At 40.7% G+C, this 21156-nt stretch overlaps 1 protein-coding gene and 1 long non-coding RNA gene across 9 annotated transcripts in view; one reads left to right on the top strand and one right to left on the bottom strand.

Moving 5' to 3' along the window:
- The window catches only part of LOC138745039 (uncharacterized), a 44617-nt gene extending 28964 nt beyond the window's left edge, over window positions 1-15653 (bottom strand). Inside the window, exon 1 of the long non-coding RNA XR_011345968.1 lies at window positions 15510-15653. This is a non-coding gene — a long non-coding RNA (uncharacterized lncRNA). The remainder of the gene's footprint in view (window positions 1-15509) is intronic.
- Window positions 1-21156, top strand: part of wwox (WW domain containing oxidoreductase) — an 877584-nt gene that overhangs the window by 819435 nt on the left and 36993 nt on the right. The window lies entirely within an intron of this gene.

Below are 21156 nucleotides of genomic sequence, written 5' to 3'. Positions count from 1 at the left end.
AGAGAAATTACATGGAAATACATCGATTAGGGAACAAAGAAACAGACCATTTATCCCAATTATTTATCTTTCACCACGTAACACTGGTCCTTAATATATTAGGAAGCAGTGATCTCTGCATTATCTATTGGGGAACCCCATCTTTGGGGAATTCTGAGACTTTGCTATGCTCATTGATTCTAGTTGGAATAGTAAAGGGTGCAGCCCTGACTCAGGGAAAAAGCCTGACCCCCTCAATTCAATGTTCAGTCAACATCTTGACCAGATATAAGCTGCATTATGATGCTTCACTGTTGGCAGAAAGAAAGCATGGGCTTTTCTGAGGTAGTCAGTTGAATACCTTTGAAGTGCACTCCCTGTTATTACCCTTATTCAAAATGAAACGGCAACTTTTTTCCACCTGAGAAAATAGTCGAGGTTTTCTTTTAACATGTCTTCCAAATGGCAGATTCCTGACAGTGCGGACTTCCCTCAGCTCTGTACTGGAGAGTAAGCCTAGGTTATTGTGGTCTAGTTTCTGGAATGAAATTTGAAACTCACAGTCTTTTGATGAAGAAATGAAAGTGCTCCTTGTAGAAAGGCTGTAGAAACTATTTCTGGCTTTGTATATGAACGAAAGCAGTTTAGAAATTAACATATGATTTTTATCGATTGAGGAGCTGAACAATTCAATCCCAAAACCAACAACATTCTTAATCACCTTTCAGTCTTTTTAGTTGTATAATTTAACTCAACTCATAACATGAATTTTCAAACAGTTTTTTTTTTCTCCTTTGTTAATATTTGGACCTCTGCTTTCCAAATAAATGGCTCTGTGATGTATTTTAATCAGAAAATCCAAAGCTGTTTCCCTTCCTCCTGTACAACCTTTGAAGATTCAAACTTGATGTGATCCAATTACTTGTACTGGGATTATTTCAGTGCCCCTGAACTGGGCACCATTATATAAAAAGTTTTTTCTTTAATTTTTAAATAGCCATTGAACATTGGAGCCCATTGGAATCTACAGTTACCATCTAGTGCAAACCCCAGCTTTGATCAGAATTGATGCAGAGAACTGAATAAAATGTCGTTCCAGCAGAACATATCATAGCCATATTAATATTCCTGGCATTAACCTTAACCTTGCATTGGAAATCACTTTCAGGAGCTGGTGGTATGGATTAAAAAATGTTTTGAGTTTGACTGGGTCAACACTCTCTGGCAAAGAAGGAATACCAGAATCTCACTATTTATGTTGGGTAAAAACTGAAGAGAGAATTTTACATTTTTTGAGATAAGAACATCGATTGTGGAGAAATGATTGTCAAAGTAAAGCAACCTGGAGCTGTAAACTGGTAATGCTCTTCCTCCACAAAAGTAATTCCCAGCAGTTCTTCTTTCTCCTCCCTGGAGTGACATTTGTTGACCTTTGACTCTGCCCTGAAGGCACTGCTGCAGAAGTTATTGAATGGGTTTTGTTTGTGGTTGGTTCTACACTTGGAGCGCCTTCAGCTCAAAGTCACTATAATGGATAAAGGATGATGAGTGGCAGTTAAACAGATTTTTCACAGCATGACTTGAAATGCAGGTTTAATAGCTTCAAGGTACTTTTTGACATGCTGGAGTTTCAGGATGAAGTTGCAGGTCACTGCATCTTTTTCACCAGTGCTATGTTCTGCTCTTAATAGTTTCTAGAAGCATATGGCTATTCAATGCAGGTAGTGTGATGGTAAAATGTCGACAGGCCAGTCACGATTTGACTTCCGTGGCTTTGAATTAGGTCTGCTGTATGAGGAAAGTAACTCATTGTGCACTCTGCTTTAACACCCAGATGCAGTGTTGAATCAAAAGGAATACCAATAGCTTAAATTTGTGGAATACTTTTAAAGTTGAAAGCGTCCAGAGTTGAGCGAAGGTTGAGACGGAAAGTGACGCCTTGACATGGGGAATCCAGTTCTGGAAGGTCATGGCTGAGAAGTAAAAGGAGCAAGGAAACACAGTGGGTTTTGAGGAGAATATTCTGGGAGAAAACACATGTGGTCATTGGATGCACTACCACTGGTGAGTTGAAGGATCAAGAGTGTAGGGTTAGGAAGTTGGAGAGTTCAAAGAAAAGGGCAAGATGAGCAGGGTGGATCAGAAGATAAAGGTGGACAACAGCATTCTCACACTGCAGAATGATTGGTGAAGCTTTCAGATTTTCCTTCTACAGAAACAAATTCAATTTGTGGTCTTTTGGACAAAAGCCTCGTTTGGTATGCACCTTAGGTGATAGATGGTGTGTGACCTGCTGAGTTTCTCCAGTATTTTTATGTATTCTTTGTATTCCTGATGGTTTTGTTAAATGACCTCACCCTATCAGCTGCCACAGCCAATCAGATTTTCTTTTTCCCTTCGTCTGCTCTAATTTTACAATTAACCAGTGGGAGTATGACAGAGACACAGTGCATTCAATAACTAATCTAAAGGTATTCGACTTAAATGAACTCAGCGTTGAAAGCAAGGTGGATGATCTTGCAGTAAAGTTACAGATTGGAGGGTATGATGTTGTGGCCATTACTGCGTTGTGGTTAAAGGATGGATGTCATTGGGAGCTGAATGTCCAAGGATACACGATGTATTGGAAGGATGGGCAGGTAGGCAGAGGAGGTGGCGTGTCCATGCTGGTAAACAGCAATATCAAAATAATTGGAAAGAAGTAATATAGGATCTTATGGGTTGAGTTAAGGAATTGTAAAGGTAAAAGAACCCTAATGGCAGTTTTATATATATAGCCTTCCAAACAGCAGCTGGAATGTGGACTATAAAAAACAGCAGGAAATTTTTAAAAAGGCATGTCAGAAGGACAACATTACAATAATCACGTGGGATGTTAACATGAGAGTAGATTGGGAAAGTCAGGTTGGTGCGGGATATCAGGAGGAAGAGTTTGTGGAATGCCTACAGGATAGCTTTTTGGAGAACATTGTTGATGAGGCCACCAGGGAATCGGCTGTTCTGAAGTGGGTGCTGTGTAATGAACCAGAGGTGATTAGAGAGCTTAAGATAAAGGATCCCTTAGGAGGCAGTGATCACAACGTGATTTGAGTTCACTGTGAAATTTGAAAGGAAGATGTGTCGATATTTCAGTGGTGTAAAGAAATTACACATGAGAGAGGATCTGGCCAAAGTCAATTGGAAAGGCAGCAGATCAACACTGGCCGGAGTTTCTGCAAAAAAATGAGGTAAGTGCAGGACAGGTACATGCCAAAAGGAAAGAAAGCTGTGAATAGAAAAATGAGACAATTATGGCTGACGAAGGATTAAAGCCAAAGTAAAAGGAAAAGAGAAAGCAAGCAAGGAAGCAAAAATTAGTGGGAAGATAGAGAACTGGAAAACTTAAAAACTTAGAGAAGGCATCTAAAAAGGTGATTGGGAAGGAAAGAGAAATTATGAAAGGAGGTTAACAAATAATATCAAAGAGGATTCGAAAAGCTTTTTTAAGTATATAAAGAGTAAAGGAAAGACAAGAGTAGATATGGTTAGACAGTGATGCTGGAGAAATTGTAATGGGAGGCAAGGAGATGGCACAGGAACAGACTGAATATTTTGGATCAGTAGAAGAAGTTAGTAGCTTACCAGACTCTCAGGGGACTCTGGGAAGTGACGTGAGTCCTGTCAAGATCACGAGAGAGAAGGTAGTCGGGAAGCTAAATGGTCTAAAGCTAAATAACACCCAAAGCTGGACTAGATGGAATTCCCCCTTGAGTTCTGAAGGAGGTGGCTGCAGAAATTGTGGAGGCATTGGTAATGAATTTCCAGGAATCTATGGATTCTGGCGAGGTTCCAGAGGAATGGAGAATCATGAATGTCACTCTGCTGCTTTACAAGAGAGGAAGGCAGCAGAATGGAAACTTTAGACCTGACGTTGGTGGTTGGAAAGATGTTGGAATCAATTGTCAAGGTTTTGGAGTACCAAGAGGAACATCACAAGATAGGTCCAAGACATCATGGTTTCCTTAAAGAAAAATCATACCTGACGAGCCCACTACAAATTTTTGAGGAGATAACAAGCAAGGATAGACAGGGGAGAATCAGTGAATGTTGTCTACTTTGGATTTTCAAGAAGCCTTTGACAAGGTGCCACATATGAGGTTACATGAAAAGATGAGAGCTCATGGAATTACAGGAAGGATACTAGCATGGGTAGAGCATTGGCTAATAGGCAGGAAACAGAGAGTGGGAATAAGGGGATTCTATTCAGGTTGGTTGCCTGTTCCACAGGAGTCATTATGGGGGCCACTTCTTTTCGCATTCTAGAGGATGCAAGAGCAGGGATGTAATGTAATGTTCACACTCTATAGGGCACTGATGAGACCTCACTTGGAGTTCTGTGTACAGTTCTGGGCATCTTATTTGAGAAAGGATGTGCTAGCATCCTTCTATCTTGTAGTCCTGTGAACTTGAGTATTGGTTTCATCCTGCATCACTCGTACCCCTTTGTGGGGCAATTGTTTCCTTCAGACTCCAGTCATTTCTGGATGTTGCCATTGTCACATGAAGCATACAATCCAAAAGGGGTTAAGTTCACTTTCTTACATGATATCAGCTGGGGTGACAGAGGTTATCATTTTAGTCTCAGTTCCTTTCACCATCCTTTAAAAGTTGAATTAGAATGTGAAAATGTTATATTTTGTTCCTCCTGATGCTCTCTGCTGAAGAATTTGGTGGGGTGCTTAAAGATCTAGGATAAAGAGACTCAGGCCAAGGTCTTTGGGGATTACAACAACCTCTCAGTCAAATTTACAGCAATCCAGTAGAAAAACCACTGAGGCAATTAAGAAGGTAACAATCCATTTTATTTCTTTTTGTGTGGACACTAATATTTTAAGTTCTGGTGAAATCAGATGTGGAAAACAAGCTGTTTAATGTTGTCAAGAATCATGTAATCGGATAGTGAAGTTTTGCATTTCATGAGGTGTGGCACACTGGTGATCAATAGCAGGAACGTGGGAGGAGATGGAACATCTGAAGGAACGTGGGGAGGTCAGGGAACTGCCTCAATTAATTCCAACAAAATTTGGCAACCTTGAAGGGCAAAAAAAATGCCTTCTTTTTCTTTATTGCCAATTTCAGAACTAACTCAGTATCCTGATAAAAAGAACAAAATTGCATTCTTCATTTTGACTGTCTTCCCTGCTGTGCAGGAACAGCAGGGGTTCCATGTTGCAAAGGAGACTCTAGATTATTCTCCAAGTACAGGTATGTCATTTTCTCACCACGAGGCTCCTCTTCATAATGGCATCTTTGTGACAAAATACTCTAATTCATCAAAGGATAAAGCGTAATGAGAGGCATCAAATATATAAACGTTTCCTATACCCTGGAGAAAGAAAGCAGAGGGCATCAAATCTATTACAGTACCCTGGAGACTGACTCGGCTTTTTATAGTGAAACCTATCTGAGGGATTGCCTCTCCCAGTAAACTGCTCTGACTGTGCTGTCAATCCAGTTGTTAAGCACAGTCAACTCCAGTTAAGCAAACAGAAATTGAAAAACCCAAACCATTTTCTGTCTTCAGGAAATGTCTTCACTCATTCTGTTCAATGAATAATTGCAATGAAGTGATTTATTTGTTACATCGATTAAGTGCTATCAGATTCCCTGCTTGGATTACCTGAGGCTTCATTCAATGCTACAACTTTCAAATATGTGGCCAGCTAATAATAAAAATAAGATTTTTATGAACCAATGGGGGAAAAAAGCAAAACTGCAATTCAGGATGGGCTAATTTAGATTGTGAAAGCAATTGGCAAATTTGATCCAGAATTGTTGTTTACCACTGATGAAAGCGTTTGGATACAAAGAGACATCAAAATTGGGCAGAAATTTTGCTCAGAAAGTTAACGAAGTACCCATTATAATCTCATGTACGTCACATTCTAACTGTAGTATTACATGACAATAATGGAACCTTTACCTTTTGTGAAATATGGAGGGAGAGGAGAGGAGAGCATGGTTGAGGTTCCTGATCTTTGAAAATTTAATTTCACAAATAATGGGACTGTCTTTTTAATGATTTACTCTGAACGCCTGACCAGTAAATAACTTTCAATTGAGGGATAATCTTTCCCCTGACATTGAATTGGGATCAGAATTGCAGCAGGTATTTGGAAAATAGCGACAGGCCACAGTGTTAGTTCAGCCATTTCATTCGGGTGATTGACCAAGCAACCAACGTTCAGCAGAGCAGGAACTCTTTCCTGGAGCCTTGGCTTTTAACTCCTGAACTATTCACCATTTTCCAAGAAGTGGATAAAGCAGTAATTAATTGCATCCAGTAATAAAACTCAGGCAATGAGAACACCTGTTCATTTTCATATGCTCAAATCCCTATCACCTTCCTAATTGAGTAAAAGTCATGAAATGCAGACGAATCTCTTTTGTTCTAATCCGATCTAAAGGAGCGCAAACTTCATAGTTTTGATGTTCAATGTACAATGGAGCATTGTCCTACATAGTGGCTTTTTGTCATGTTGAATTTGAAAAATAACAGATAAAAAATATAAATTTTTGACAATTTTTCAGCTGTATTTGAATTTTATCCAGTTGTGTTTTTTTTTCCTGATGATCATTTGGAAACTTTGGACAATGTGTTTCCCATTGCTCCCGACAATTGAAGATACTTTATGAGTGTAATATTTCCCACAGGTCCTTGGGAACAAAATGTCATTAAACCACTGAAGGATATTTTTCACCAGTCTGATTGCATTAACACACTTCAGATCTAAAGCTCCTTAATGCATGATATTAATCTGCATCTACTTCTGTCAATTCTGTCATTTCTGCCAGATTATTTTACATTTAACTAGTCCTTTAAATGCCTGTCATGGCTTACTGGATAAATTTAGACATACAGCATGGTAACAGGCCATTTCGTCCTACACCCAATTAACCTACACCACCAATACATTTTGACCAATGGGAGGAAATGGGAGCCCCCGGGGAAAACCCACGCTGGCACAGGGAGACCGTTCAAACTCCTTACAGACAGTGCGGGATTCGAACCCCGGACCTGATTGCTGGCACCGTAAAGGTGTTGAGCTAACCGCTACACCAACCATGCCACCCCTTTGATCTCTGATTCTAGGTTCAGTCCCTGCTGCAGATAAATTTAAGGTGATGAGAGAATAGAGGAATGCATGTCTCATCCATTAGCACTAATAAACTAATTGTTTAGTCACAATGACAGAATATGAGGACTCTTCATGCACAAAGAGGCTGGCACATTTCGCTATATTACAACTGAGACCACCCATTCTCAACTGGGGCCACTGAAGATTTAAAGGGGGGGGGTGACAGACTGAAATCAAAAAATAGTTTTTTATGAAGTCAGTAGGAGAGATGTACAGAAGAAACTAACTAAACTTGACTGCTTCAAGAGGGAGGAGGGGCCATAAATTTTTGAGTAGAGACCTAAGGGAACCATAAGCAAAAAAAGTTGAGAATTGCTATCTGAGACACTGCACAGAATGGGGTGGGGAAGATGGAATCTGGCTCCCCCAAACAATTCCAGTGGAATGCTACTGTGTGTTGACTATCAAAAATGTTTTCAAGCCCTTGGGTGTGGATTGACAGTGGATGGTCAAGTTTTAATTCGACTCTAAAGCAGATCTCCATTTGAGGGTGTCATGAGGGTCAGGTCAATGCAAAACTTTTTATTCATTGGAATTAGCTGAGGATGATACACTGCCGTTTTTTGGCACAACTGTTGATGGACACTGCATTGTACACAGATAAAGTGCTGGTGGGAAGCTAGATCTCTCATTAGAAATGGCACGTAAAGAGATTTAAAATTTTAAAATTTACACGTTCAGCATGGCAACAGGCCCTTTCAGCTCACAAGCGAGACCATGCTGCCCAATTACACCCAATTGACACGTTTTTGATCCGTGAGAGGAAACCGGAGCACCCAGAGGAAATCCACGCAGACACGGAGAACACGTACAAACCTTACAGACAGCACCGGATTCAAACTCCGGTCGCAGGCGCATTAACAGCATTGCTAACTGCTACACTAACTGTGCCGCCCCAAATGGCCAATTGGTTCCACTAAATCCAAAGCCCCTTTCACACTTGCATCCCAGTAAATCAGCCGTTCAGTGTCCCGGCATAGGAATGAGGGTTTGGCCTTTCACACTAGACCACTCCTAACTGGGACACTGAACGCTTTCACATCGCAAGGATTTATCCCCCCCCACCCCCCGAACGGTGTTTGGTCTGATCTACCTTTAATAGGAAGTGGCTGCAATGCAATTGCCTGCTTCACACTTGCGTGATCTATAAGCAGGATATAGGGCTGGTGTTTAAATTAAATGATCAGAAGAGGCGCGGGATGCCGGGGATTGTACTAGGGGTCGAGGCCGGCAATCCCCGGCATGAGATGACATCATTTGATGCTGGCGTTTAGTAGATTTTGCTTTCACACTTGCCACTTTAAGGACCAATTGGTGGGATCACTGGCAAGTGTGAAAGGGGCTCAAGTCAGGGGGCTGCAGGCTCCAGTCCAACAGCAGGGATCTGAACTTGCAAGCTGGACTGATTCTTCGAGACAGTGTTGTGCTGTTTTCCTTGACATCCAAGAAGGTCATCTGAATTTTGCAGGAATTTGATCAGTTAGAGAATCCAGCAACTGAATTACTCAGAATTCAATGCCCAGTTAACCATGAGAAATAAAATATAATACCCCCTGGAGTTAAGCAAGAAAGTTGGCAGACACTGTGATTGTCATGGAATATACAAAAGCGCAGGAGAACCTTGGCAGGTAACAGAACATCTATAGGATAGAAAGGATAACCAAAGTTTTGGGCTTGAGCCCTGCAATGGATTCTACTTCAAATGATTCACTGTTGCCTGAAAAATGATATGATTAGTGTTTACTGCAAACAGTGTGTTGATGCCATGAAAAGATATCTACCAGAGATCAGAAAGCAGAATCAACCAGGGCTAGGATCAGGCAAGTAATGAGATAGTGATACAGAAAAAAGATCAACCAGAGACAAAAGACATCAGTTATCAAGGAAAGATTAGACATTGCTTGCAGCTTAGTCCTCGTAGATAATCCAGTCTTATCTCCATTGGGCATGGGGGTTGTGAAGATATCGCATCCTATGATAACAGAATGGAATGCATTTGCAATGGTTTTCAATTTAATACTTTTAAAAAAAAAATTTTTTTAGATTTAAATTTAGACATACAGCACAGTAACAGGCCATTTCGGCCCACGGGTTAGTGCCTCCCAATTTACACCCAATTAACCTACACCCATGGTATATTTCGAACAGCGGGAGAAAACCGGAGCCCCTCGGGAAAACACACGCAGACATGGGGAGAACATACAAACTCCTTACAGACAGCACGGGATTTGAACCCCAATCCCAATCGCTGGCGCTGTAAAGGCATTGCGCTAACTGCTATGCCAACTGTGCTGCCCATCTGTTTAAATTTTGTCCTTTGCACTGCCGTGTAGCATGCTCCAATCCACAGTGCTAGATTATTCCTGTCTTTCACTTGAATTCTCTGTCAAGTGGAGCAACGTGATCCACCATCACCATTTAGTGGGGGCAGGAGTCTTTGACCGATCCATGAAACTCCTATTTTTATCCCTTGAAAGAACATCAATGAGATTTCTGCACTTTTGGTCTTGATGCACATCACCGGTTAGAGGCTACTGTTAATCCTTTCAAAACACAGCCCAAGGCTAAGAGTGACATATCAATCTCCCGTCCCGCACCTCCTCTGATCATTTCATTTAAACACCAGTACTAATCCTGCTTATAGACATGTTTGTTTTGACTGTGCGCCAGAAATGATAAATGTTTATTTTCTTTCTTCATTGGAATCAAGGCCCGCAATGAGCCAAAACTCATGACTGTCCAAAGCAGTGGCATTTTGTTACACATCAACTAAACATTTTAAATTTCCACGTAATTTCTTACGTAAAGCATTTAATGTGGCAAATTGTTTCATAACCATTCACCAGATACCAAGCCCATGCAAGAGAAATTAAGGCAGGTTTTGGGCTTGAGCCCCTTGATGAAGGGCCCAAGCCCGAAATGTCAGTTCTGTATCTTTACCGTGGCTATATAAAGGACACTGTTTGACCTGCTGAATTTCTCCGGCGCTTCAGCCTCATTTAAGGGCTCTTACTTGTGCACTTTATTGATTTTCTTTTTGTCTCTCTGTATTGCATAGTCAGTTTGTGTACATTCGTTGGACACGAGGGTTATGAAGATATAGGATCCTATGTCAACAGAATGGAATGCATTTGCGATGGTTCTTGATTTAATACTTTTAATACTTTACAAGGAGTGTAGAAGGAATCTTAAGAAAGAAATCAGAAAGGCCAAAAAAAAGGCACGAAGAGGCTTTGGCAGACAGAGTAAAAATAAATCCAAAGGGTTTCTATAGGTACATTAAAAGTAAAAGATTAGTGAGGGATAAAATTGGACCCCTTGTAGATAGCGAGGGTAGGCTGAATGAGAAGTCAGAGGAAATGGGGGAAATTTTGAATGATTTATTTGCCTCGGTATTCACTAGGGAAAAAAATATTGAACCAGTTGAAGTAAAGAAAAATAGTGGGGTGGTCATGAAGCATATAAGGATAACCGAGGAGATAGTGATGGCTGTGTTGAAAAAGATAAAGGTGGATAAATCTCCAGGACCGGACAAAATATTCCCAAGGACACTCAGGGAAGCTTGTGGACAGATAGTGGGGCCATTAACAGAGATATTTAGGATGTCACTGGCCACGGGGATAGTGCCAAAGGGTTGGAGGGTTGCGCATGTGGTTCCGCTGTTTAAGAAAGGGTCCAAATGTAAACCTGGGAATTATAGGCGCATGAGTCTGACGTCTGTGGTGGGCAAGTTGATGGAAAGTGTTCTGAGGGATGGTATTTACAAATATTTGGAGGTACAGGGATTGATAGGGAGTAATCAGCATTGTTTTGTCAGGGGTAGATCATGCTTGACAAACCTGACTGAGTTTTTCGAGGGGGTTACAAAAAAGGTTGATGAAGGGAAAGCCTGCTGTCTTTAAACAAACCATAAGGGTTACAACTTCAATTTTAAGAGGAACTTTCAATGTTGGTGTATTCCAGCATTCCTCTCCCCAGCCCCTCCTCGCCTACATGATTGATGCTTCGAAATCATCATTTAAAATCATTGCCTCAATACCATGTGAACCAGCTCTGAACATAGGGTCCCTCGATACGACATTTAGTATTTTCCTGCAATCCCTGTTGAGGATGATTTAAATCAGCCTACTCAATCTTTTTTTTCAGCTATGGGTTTTGGTAATGCCCCCCCCCCCACCCAGGACTCTGCTCAAGGTTTATGGGCCACCTTCCCCACGAAGCAGTGAGGTTTTGCTTTCTTCTGGTGCTTCTCTCCTACTGACTACACAGAAAACAAAAAGTATTTATGTTACATGAGGTGAAAGGAAAACGAGGCTTTTACTTAAATGTGCTGTGGCCACGGGGGTGGGGGACTGCAGGGCTCCCCATTGAGAATGGCCACTTCATATCATTTAGCCCTATACCTGCATATGCCATAGACTTCTCAAAATTATGGGGTGCGGGTCTGTTCGGGAGCCAGATGTCAATGTCCGGTTTTGCATGTCAGGAGAGAGTTTGTGTGGTGTGCTGTTCCTTCACTGAAGGAGCATTGATGACATTGTTTTGCTCTGTGCTCTGGAGCATAGTCACACTGTGGTTTTAATTTTATAACCATGTACATGTCCATGGAACACTGCAGCACAGAAATTGGCCATTCGACCCCTCTAGTCAGTGCCAAACTATTATTCTGCCAAGTCCCACTGATCTGCACCCAGTCCCTAGCCCTCCATACCCCTCCCATCCACGTACTTGTCAAATTTTTTTCTTCAGTGTTAAAATTAAGCCTGCATTCACATCTTTGGCTGGCAACTCGTTCCACACTCTCACCACTCTGTGGTTATGACGGTAAACCATTGTCTTCGTGGATTTTCAAAGAATGCTCTCAGTCATCTCCATTTTTCTATTTTCTCAACGAGAGATCTTGTGGATCTGAATTAGATCACAGGATGGGAATCATCACATCCCTACAATGGACATTCATGCTTGAGAGAGGCATGAGGGCAAACCCACTTAATGGGTAGATTATCATTGGGGAAAAAAAGTGTAAGATTTGCAAGACTTTTTGAATCATGGACGACAACATCATGAGAAGAGGAAAACAAGAAATGGAGAACAGAAATGTACGTAAAGAACCGTCAGGATCAGCGTAATGGTCAGTGTAACACTATTACAGCGCCAGCGACCCGAGTTCATTTCAGTCTGTAACGGGTTTGTACGTTCACCCCGTGTCTGCGTGGGTTTCCTTCAGGTGTTCTGGTTTCCTCCCACCCTTCAAAACATACGGGGACTGTAAGTTAATCAGTGTATTTGGGAGGGCACGACTTTGTGGGCCGGAAGAACATTTTCACGTGTTGAATGTCTAAAAACATTTTTAAAAACTCGTATCTCTTTCAGGACCTTGCAAACTGCTGTATATTATTTAAGAATTTTTTGAAATATAGTTACGGTTCGAATTTATGAAATTACCACACCCAGTTGTTTACAGCAATCTCTTGCAAATAACGATGTGATATTGACCATCCAATCTATTTCAATAATATTAAGTGAATGATAAATATATATGCAGACAATAAGAATAATTCTCAGTATTTCTTTGAAACAGTGGCATGGGATCATTTCTTTCAGTATTAGGTTCAAGCTGAGTATTTTTATTCTGTGTATGTGTTAGGGTTGAAGATCTGATGAACATACTTTGAAGTCATGTTAATTTACATTTTGACAACAATGAATTATTCCAATTTTAAAGACCTGTGATTTTTCATTCAAATCCTCAAAGCGCAACACTATTTTTGTTCAAGTCATGAAATAGAAACAGCAAGCGAGATTGGAAACACTGTGAGAACATTTCACAGAGAAGTCCATTAAAAAGCATTCTGTACAGTGATCAGCGTCTGTCTTCAGAAAGAATAATTTAACATTGAATTATGAATTCCAGACAAACCCTCACCACTTGTAAAACTATATCTAAAATCACCAGACAGTCCTGATGTGATTGCCAGATAGGCTGGGGCCCATTTAGAAAAAAAACACAACAGTGTGATAACGGAGAAAGGTCAAAGTTGTCATAGATTAATCTCAATTATGAGAGTAGCACGTGGAACTCTTCCATTGCCAACTAATCTTATTCCGCACACATGCGCATTGTCATGTGATTTGAAACATGACTAAATGAAATTATAAAGCAGTGTTAAATTTATTAATCATTTAATTAACTAAATGTTCCTGCAACTACAGTGGAGATGAATGGCGTGTCATCTGCTAATACAATTTGCCTCTCAGTCAGGAAGGGTCAAAGGAGAAGGCAAACTGCATCTTGAATTATCCTTACATCACACCTTCTTTAAAAGGGTTACAATTATGGCATGGCTTTCTCTAAGCAATACCCTTGCTACTAACCCATCTGACATTGAGGGGCCATGTAGTTTGGGAAGGGGGAGCAGTGAGGCTAAGGGTAATTTGGTGGGTGGTGATCAAGTGTGTGCGATCAGGCAGGGCAGTGTATTGGGGTGGCGGGGGAGGGGCGAGTCATCCCATCCGATCACTGCATTATTTTATATCAGGACCTGCAGTCAGCCTGATGACAGGCATCAATGGAGGAATGCAAAGCTTCTGGAAGAGGAAAAGACCGCGGCCTGACACAGAAGGTGACTCCTGAGGCACTAACCTTGGAGAAAGTTACACTTTATTAAAATGAATTTAGAAAGGTTGTTCTTGACAGCTGCATAATTAAATATCAGAGTGTCAGCGATAATTTATTCCACACACATTTGGTGGTCATAGCCTGTTTGCTTTAGGGTCAATGTGCATATTAGAAAAAAAGGGAAAATAAGGAGAAGAAGAAAACACACAACGAGGTGCATTTATCTTTGACCGAGGTGGGGGGTGGGGAATGTGGATAAGATAGACAGTACGAGCCTTATAAATTTCATCTGCAGTAGCGTGAAGCACACGTCTATTTCACCTGGTGCAAGAGTATTTACTTTCTCCTTTTTTTGTGAAGAAGCAGGCAGACAAGGTCTGTTGGTCACAGTGTATTACCTTGTCAGTTGCAGTACACCTCGTATGTGTCCTGAACAAATTACATGCTTCTGTAGGTCTGAAAGGGTATGGAGGTTATAACTCACTGTATGCCCCAGTGCAGGCTTCTGTTACTTCCCAAATGATAACCAAGGTCACGCTAATCAACTCAATTACCCATCCTCTTGGAGATTTTGATAATGGTTTCAGCAAGTCAGCTTCCCGTTTAAAAACAAACCTTTCCTTCCCAGCAAATTATTCATTTTCTGTAAAAAAAAATCACGTGCCTTGATTCCAAAAACAAAAATATTCCTCCTTTTGCTGTCAATGAGAAGGAAAAAAAAGTTTAATTCGTTCTTCCATTTCTCTGTTTAATTTTTAAATTAACCATTTGAATGATTTTTCCGAGCAGAATGAAAGTCATTCAGTGAGATTTGTATCTTTGTACATATATTTATTTCTGTTATATTTTAACAGATTTTTTTTTACAATACCAACTCTCTGATTATGCACTGAACTCTATAAAAGACAAAAAGTAGAATCTTCTATGTTCTGTTCTCCCACTAATAGAAGTTGACTGATAATTGAAAGGTCATTCAAATTTCACGATCTTCTCAATGATCTATTGAAATCCAATTTCTTTGCATCTTTAACATTTTCTTATGATCTTTGTCAACAAAGTATTTCAAATTGTAATGACCCCTATGTAAAAATGTGCTCTCTCATCCACTTTATGCTTCTAGGATCAGTCCTGAGCTTCTCCTTCAGAACACTATATGTGATTTAGTGGGTTGCGTGCTTCCTCCTGAGTCAGGAGGTTGTGAGTTCAAGTCCTGTACTATGCATAGACATTGTCATCGAGTCATACAGCACGGAAGAGGCCTTCTGACCCAACTCGTCACCTCAGAACAAGTTAGCATTCTGGGCTAATCCCATTTGCTGACATTTAGCCCAGATCTTTTTAACCACTTTCTATGCACATACCGTATATGGCTGGTGCATAAAACAACTCTTTTTCAAGACAACCCCCTGAATTTCCACGTAAAATGTAGATTTTGAGCTATACTCACTGTAAAAGATTACTCCAAGCCTTACTACCCCAATAGTCCTTTGCCAACTGATCAATGGAGTAATGTACCACTCTTGGCTCCTTTAACAGACAATATGAGGCCGATACAGAGCTGACAGCAGTTAGATTAGGTCGATGAACACCAAGGGGCAGTGCTGAGACTTGGTTGTTAAGGTTTGGATATTATTCTTGGCATATTGGGGTGACATTTTAAAAGTTATAGCACAATCTTATACGCCGACATATATGGTATCTGTCCAAAAGTCTCTGGAACATTAAACTCCTACCTATTTCTTTTGTTTCCTCTGGTAACATGATCCAGATGCAACCCATGCTCTTGATGAAAAAGTTGCTCCTCAGGTCCTTCTTACACCTCTCCACCCTCACCTTAATAATTATGTCGCCGTGTTCTACAGATGAACTCGACAGTGTGTCTGTTTGCAAGGTAACTTTTGGACTGGAGTCCAAAGATCCAGATTGCAACACCCCAGTGTGTTACTGTGAGAATGCCGAGGTTTTGGAGGTCTTTTTGATGAGATATTAAAGCCTTTGGAAACAAGTGGTTGTAAACATTCTGAAGGATTGATTGGAAAAAGAAGAAGAGAGTTAGCCCTGGTACCTCGGCCAGGGATTGATCATTGGTTCACAGACAGAAACCAAAGAATGAGAGTACTCTTTGTGAGGCTGTCACCTGTTAAAGACCCACATGACTGGTTGAGTACTGGAGGGACCAGACTCTGTTTCTCTTTCCATTAATGCTTCCTGACCTGCTGAGTATTCCTGGCATTTTTCACTTTGGTTTCAGTTTTTCATTTCAATTACTAGCACTTAGGGTTCACCTAGTAATAAAGCTGCCTCTCAGCTCCAGCGACTAGGTTCAACTATGACGGGCAGTGCTGCCTGTTTGGAGTTTGCATGTTCTCCCTGTAATAATTTGGGGTGCTTTGAATTCCTCCTGCATCCCATCGTTGAGTGCATTTGGAGGTTAATTGGCGGCTGTGCCAATGTTCAGATGGGTGGTTTGAATTTTGTGGGGTGTTGATGGGAATAGGTTAGTGGGAGAATGGAATTGCGCTGTAAACGGCTGTGAATTTAGTGGGCTGAATGGCCTGTTCCCATGTCTAAAGTAAAGTTAAAATATGGAAATTGTCCAAGAAACAGCTCGTGTAGTGGTTAGCGTTACAGAGCCAGTGACCTAAGTATGAAGGAGTTTGTACATTCTCACTGTGTCTTCATGGGTTTCCACTGCATGCTCTGGTTCCCTCCATTCAAAACATACGTGGGTTGTAGGTTAATTGGGTATCCTGGGTCGGAAGGGCCTGTTACCCTGCTGTATGTCGAAATGTAACCTTTTCACACCCTCGTAACATTTGCATTCAAAACATTTTTTTCCAGAGTTGTTTCTACCTGCTGAACTGCTTTATAGACTGCACCATCGTTCTCTCAATCAGTATTTTTTTTGATCTGTGTTCATACCACCTTTCTTCCACCTGTATATCGACACTATCCGATTGATATCTTGAATCTGCATCACATTGTACAGAGAGACCTTTTCTCAGTATGTGGAGCCACTCTATACTTATCAAAGCCCACCTTATCCTTAACATTAATCTGATCAGATTGCTGTGACCGTTGTAGCTGATCTATATGGGAAAGTGGGCAAGAATATATTCCTCTGTGAGCTACTGTTTCGTCAAGAAGAAAGACTGATGCTAGCACAATCATTAACCCAAGAGCTGGAACATTGGCAAACATGGTAATGATCCTGACATTTGACAATCTACCTTGTAGCTTTTTATTGCTGATTGATTAAACAATGGATTATTTTGTGTTCTTCTACACCAAGAAATACAATTAGTATGAACAATACAGACGAAATCGTTGTCAGCTCCCTTGCAACACAAACAAATGCATCGAAAATAATTTTCTCCAGGAAATAATCCATGCCAGTGTTTGGGCATTGGACGGGATGGATTGGATACTAAAAAGTTTGGATATGAATTGGTGCTTATAATTTCATTGGAAGGCCAGATTCTTCGTGCTATTGTTTTGTCAATATGCAATTTACCTGCAGGCTCCAGAACCATAGAACACTGCAGCACAGACACAGTTCCTTTTAGTCTGTACCAAACTATTTTTCTGCCTCGCTCCACTGACCTGCACCCAGACTATATCCCTCCATACCCCTCCCATCCATGTCCCTGTTCAAATTTTTCTTAAATGTCAAAATTGAGCCTACGTTTACCAATTCAGCGGGCAGGTTGTTTCATACCCTTACCACTCTCTTCCTGAAGAAATTCCCATTAAACTTCTCCCCATCTACCCTTTACCCACATCCTCTGGTCTTTACCTTACTGAATTTCAGTGGAAAAAAAGTCTACTCTATCTGTACCCATCATAATTTTGTATACCTCCATCGAACCTCCCCTCATTCTTCTGCACTCCAGCAAATAAACTGCTGACCTGTTTAACCTCTTCCTGCAACTCCAATCCTCATGTCCTGGCAACATCCTTGTAAATCTACTTGGAAATATAGTCCCATTTACTTTGTTTAAGAGCGAGCTGCCCTTGTGACCTGCCTCTCTTTGGGATTCGTATCTGAAGAATAGCGAAATGCTGCCTGCTGCATTCTCTTTGGCATCCCTTTAAGAGGATGACTTTTTTCCATTCCTGCTTAGAGAGGCAGTCCTGCTGCCCCTTGTGTAGGAATTCTGTGAGGCCTGGATGAATGGCCAAACATTGCTCAACATCATCCCACAGAGTCCTTCTCCACTTGAGCGATCATTGACGAGATTCCGAGGCAACGATGGGGACACTAAATTTCTTCAAGGAGGCTGCTCCGAAGTGGCCACCTCTGACTAGCATTTGTTATACTGGCAGATGCCAGAAATAAATAGCAAAATGTCCCAAAAAACGTTATTTTTAATATGGCGAGTGAAATGTGAAAGATTCATTACAAAAGATTCATATGCAATCCACTTCCTCATCGTTGAAACCTAAGTCCTTCCCTCTGTTGTTTATAGACTGGTATATTGCTAGTTTCTTGAAAAGCAGAATGTGGCAAACCAATGTTGTTTGACTGTTAATTAAAACAAACAGTTGAGTATCATCAAGCAGACTTGAGAACTCACTGTGGGTAATCCTATTACCAAATAACATGTTGACCTGTTCCACAAATGGGTCTAATTGCATTGCACACTGAAGGAGGTTGTTGGGACATTCACGGCATGGTGTATATTATCCTGCAATCAGATCTTGTCATCTTCAGGTTATGATCTCTTTTTAATATAAACTGTTCCTTGCACTCTCCTCACTTATTAGTTTCCTCTAGATTAATTGGAAGCTACATGGCATCAATGGAGATTAGAAAAATCTAATTTTCCCCATTCAGAGCAGTGGATATCAGAGCTGAAAGATCACCAGAACCTAACAAGCGTTTGTTTTAAAAATACTATCAGGAAACCATCTGACTTTGAAAAGAAATTGGAGGTGACAAGCAAGGTCCCTGACTTTCATGGAAAATTAAAATCCCAAATAGTTGTTAGAAATTTCAAAATCCACCAAAAAAAGGGATTTAATTTATCAATCAAATGCTGACAACAGGAATCAGTGCTCCTTTGAAGGACAAAAATATGGTACAAATGGTTTTGTGCTCAAGGAATTTCTTGTAGAGGAAAATTCTATCCCATTTTGAGATATAGGTTGGAATAATATGCTCGCTGGGTTAGATAGGGTTTTCAGTATCATACCTCTTGCTTCTTAAATTAAATGTCACCTCCAATGTGCCATTCAGTTCGTGCTGGCTTGTAAAACAAAACTCAAAAAATTGAGTTGAAAGTTAAAATGAATAATAAAATCTAAATCCAATCACAACTTCACCCCAACCAGAACTCGCACCATAAAAAGAGCTTCTTTAGAAAGGCAATGATCCATGCTAAATAGTTAATGACAAAACTGGGCAATTGCTTTTTTTCTTTTTTAAAATCTATCCTTTCCACAATAAAGCTATGCATTTGGAATACATTCTCGGCTCGTCCTGTAAAAACCAGAAAATTTTAAGACATGGTTCTAAATGGTTATCGTGGTTTTAATATCTCAACTCCCTGCAGGCTTTTAAAGTCCCCTAATAGATAAAATTACACGGCGTCACAGTGAATGAACAAGTCCTTCCACATTCTAGCTCTTTTTTTCCCTCTCTCCCCTTCACTGCCTTCTGAGTTTCTTCTAGGCAAAGTTCACATTGAAGTGTGACAAGTGACACTTGACAACTGACACATGCTGTATCTTAACAACACAAAGCACAGACAGTCCACTGCTGAAGAATGATTGTCATTTTGCCTGTTTGTCATTCCCCACCCTGTTTCATTTGTCAGTCTATCCCTAAAGGTTCCCTCTCGATCCTGCGTTTGATATCTTCATTCGTCTCAATTCAGATTCAATCTCGTCACAAGTAGATGAATGTTTAGTATAATTTAAAAAGATCTATTCCTTCCTGCATGGATACTGTGGCAGGCCACACTGTGCAGAATGAGGGCTGATTGCATTACACACTGAAACAATTGAAAAACTTGCATGATAACTGTTTAAAAAAAAATTGCATGGTAATAGCAGTACATCACAAGAACAGGCCATTTGGCCCATCACATCCAGGTTGCTATTTGTGCTCCGCATGTGTCTCTTCAACTTATCCTTTAAATGCAACCTTCAGTTTCTTGCTCTGTCACATATTTAAATGATCTGTACTGTTCACTTCCACTATTCCCTATGGAGCCTTCTTTCACATGCTAACTACTATCTGGGTAAGAAAGTTTCTGCTGCATTCCCTGTGGGATTTATTAGAGATTAAACATTGGTTAACTCAGAAGAATGGTTGTGACCTACTATTCCAACATTGTTTCTTATTATGATTTAATACGGTAAATTTAAAATAGAATCGACGGATCAGAGTGGTTTGAGGTTCAGTCCCTAGATTGAGGCATGCTTGCCGATCTTCGGCGGGGGAATCTCAAGGTGCTACCTCATGACCTTTGCACTTATGAAGGGGTTGATTGATTGTAAAATCAGACAACAGATTGTTTCCCAGTAGCCTCTGCAGGATGCATGTGGGCAGCTGTCAAATGAGAAGGTTGTCAGGATCAATGGGGCTCCCATGATACTTCAACAATAGATACGTGAAGCCTAGGTATTAGTCTGGAGAGATGTCAGGAAAATTGTACTGGAAACAGCAGTTCAGCTGGCATCTGTGGAGAGAGAAACAGAGTTAACGTTTTAGGTCAAAAGCTGGTTATTTTCTAAATCACCTCAAAAATAGAGGGAGAAAATCAGGGAGGGAAGAAAACTTAGGGTCAATGACAAGGATATGTAGCAAACCGTGGGCTGCTGGAAGAACTCAGGAGGTCAGGCAGCATCCATGTGTAGGAACGGTTGGTCAACATTTTGGATTGGGACCTATTTTTGAGAATGAAATAAAAAGGAGGTGATGTTTACATATGTGAAGGGGGAAAGGAGCTGGGGAAAGGGAATGTAGAAAATGGCTAAGATAAACCTGAAATGATAATTATGCTCCTTTCTCCACAGATGTTATCTGAACTGGTGATTACTCTTTCAGTTCTTGACCCCTCCCTTACTTCTTTCTCTCTTCATGTAAGCAATATAACCTCCTATTTTATATATAATATTCTTACTTTAGTCTTGGTAAAATGTCTCAACCTGAAATGTTGACTGACTATTTCTTGCACGGATGCTGGCTGACCCACTGAGTTCCTCCAGGAGCTCATTGTTTGCTCAAGATTCCGACATCTGCAGTTTTTGTGTTTCTCTCCAAGAATATCTATGTACGTTGGTGGTCTTCAACGTGGTGATCCCTGCTCCACAGCCGAAGAGTGAAATCTGTCTAAATCAGATAGTTATGTTGGTTAACTCCTGATTGGCCGG

This window comes from Narcine bancroftii, chromosome 10 (assembly GCF_036971445.1).
Source record: "Narcine bancroftii isolate sNarBan1 chromosome 10, sNarBan1.hap1, whole genome shotgun sequence".
In the NCBI taxonomy this organism is placed as follows: domain Eukaryota; kingdom Metazoa; phylum Chordata; class Chondrichthyes; order Torpediniformes; family Narcinidae; genus Narcine; species Narcine bancroftii.
This window is presented reverse-complemented; position numbering and strand designations above follow the sequence as displayed.